This window comes from Penaeus japonicus, unplaced genomic scaffold (assembly GCF_977035675.1).
Source record: "Penaeus japonicus unplaced genomic scaffold, GWHDUDI00000001_assembly GWHDUDI00000010, whole genome shotgun sequence".
Lineage (NCBI taxonomy): Eukaryota > Metazoa > Arthropoda > Malacostraca > Decapoda > Penaeidae > Penaeus > Penaeus japonicus.
In genome coordinates this window covers 32,714,658-32,717,157 of record NW_028234412.1, presented here as the reverse complement: position 1 = coordinate 32,717,157, position 2,500 = coordinate 32,714,658, and positions in this window count along the sequence as shown.

Sequence of the window (2,500 nt, the reverse complement as noted above, 5' to 3'; positions counted from 1 at the left end):
AACAACAGTATTGATAGTTATTCTGATAATGATAATGACAATAATAAGGATATTAATATATAATAACAATGACAAGGATACAAATCGAAATAATAGTAATATTAATGACTATAACAATAAGAATTTAAAATAAAAATAAGATAGAATGAAATAAAATAAGATAAGATAAGATGAAATAAGAAATGAATTAAAAAGGTAAAAATAAAATAAAAAGTATTAACTATAACCATAAGGATAGTTAATATTGCTATCGTCCTTCTCATCACCCTTATTCTTTTTTATCATTATTAGTTTTATGACAATTAGTTATTATCTTAATAGTAATAAAGGATATTGATGATAATGATAGCTATAATAATATTAAGAATGATAATGATAATAGTATTAGAAGTAATAATGACAACAGTGATAAAGTAATAAAGAATACTGATGATAATGATAGCTATAATGATATTAAAGATGATAATGATAATAATATTAGAAGTAATAATGATAACAGTGATAATGATAAGGTAGTAAAGATGATGATGATAATGACGATTATTATCGTAATGATAGTGATAAGAATGATGATCATAATAATGATAATGAGGACAATGATGACGATAATACTGATAAAAGGAATAATGATGATAAATATGATAACAGAAATAATGATACTTATAAAAGAAATAATGGTAACGATAATGATGATGATTAATCATCATTTTATATTCACCTTTGGGGAGATTTAGCAGAACTGTTGCACATGACTGCCACGTTCTACTTTTATGCAATACACTACTGTTTACATCAATCATTGTCAAGAAAATATGCCTCGATGTATACGTAGGACTAAGGAGGAGAGGCTCTATCCACTCATTGGCTGTAAGGTTCTCGTATTTTCTCACAGTAATGAATTATAGACATTCCTGTTATGAGCTGATAGACATCGTGGAGAAAATGGATGGGTGAATTGTTTACTTTAAGATTTTTAGTTACACTGATTGCATGAAGGAAGTTCATGTTCTTCTCGTCTTTGTTATCTCTTATTCAATCAGTTATTAATTCTCTTTTATTTCTCATATATTCATCTTTCATCTAGCAATTACTATTCGTCTACTTATCTTTTCATTTTCAGGGTTATTTATCTTTCTCTGTCCATTTGATTATTCTTTTATGACTATCGTATTTCTCTGTTTCTGTATTAATCTCCGTTCAATTCAGTTATCATTTTCACCTTCTCTCCTTCTCCATTCATTCCTTTGCTTATTCACACTTCTATCTACCCATTTCATCCCGCTTCCTTTCTCGGCCAAATATAGCCCGGCCAGGGAGGCGCCTCAGCCCGCCCATGAACACAAACCTCTTTGCCAAACTCGGTCCTTCCGCCTGGCTCTTCCCCGGCTGCAGCGTCTGGGGCTTTCTCGGAGGCAGCGTCTTTTGAGGCAACTTTGCAATTGCGTCTGAGCTGAAAGTCTTCATTCCGGCTGGGAAGTTTCAGCGGCGATGGAAGTTGGGTGAGAGGGCGTTCGGAAAGTTTGAGTTGCAACCTTTCTGGTTGCTTTTGGGAGGCTGACATCTACCACCATTGTTTATTGTTGTGGTTACTGTTATGATGATAAGATCGTCGATTGTTATTGCAGAGGGCATACCCATCATTGGGTATGCCCATTGGATTGCATAAACAGTATTATTAACATCATAATGGTAATTATCATCATTACCATCAACATCATCACCCTCATTATCAGTAATGATAAATGATTTCCATATCATATTGTCCCAAATGCTTTCATCATAATCAATTTCATTCCTATTAACATCACTATTATCAAAAACACCAATATCATAACTCTTATGAGTTTCACCATTACCATCACTACCCTTATCACCACAAGAGAGATCTTTTCATTCAAGATTTCAAAAAACATTTCCTTAACCGAAAATCCCTTCCACAGTGCATTTCACTAAGCGAATATCCCTATGAAACAACAACCTTTCGTTCAAATCCCAAATCAGTCTAATTCCCTCAATTAACTTCGCCCTAAATACAACGAACTTTACATTACGCCAATGCCAACTTACCGAAGGTACCATAACCCTTAAGTGAACTCCCTGTGTAAAGAACTTAAGATACACGAACATGACAGAGACGCTGCCGAGAGGCTTCACGTGAAGGCTTTGCGAAAATCTTTGTTTCTTTGTTGTTATAATGATGCTGCTGTCATGACGCTGATGATGTTTCCTATCATTGCTTATGTTGTTGCTGTTATTATCAATATAATATTTTTTGTTGTTATTTTTAGCTATATTGTTATCATTATTTTGGATATTATCAACACTATTACCATCATAATCATTGTAATCATTATTAACATTATCATTGCTTTCATTGCCGTTACTTTTATTGTTATATCGTCATCACTTCATCATCTCCATTATCATTACCATTATCATCATCACCACCATCATCGTCCTCGTTATGATGATTATTACTGGTATTATCATTACCATCGTT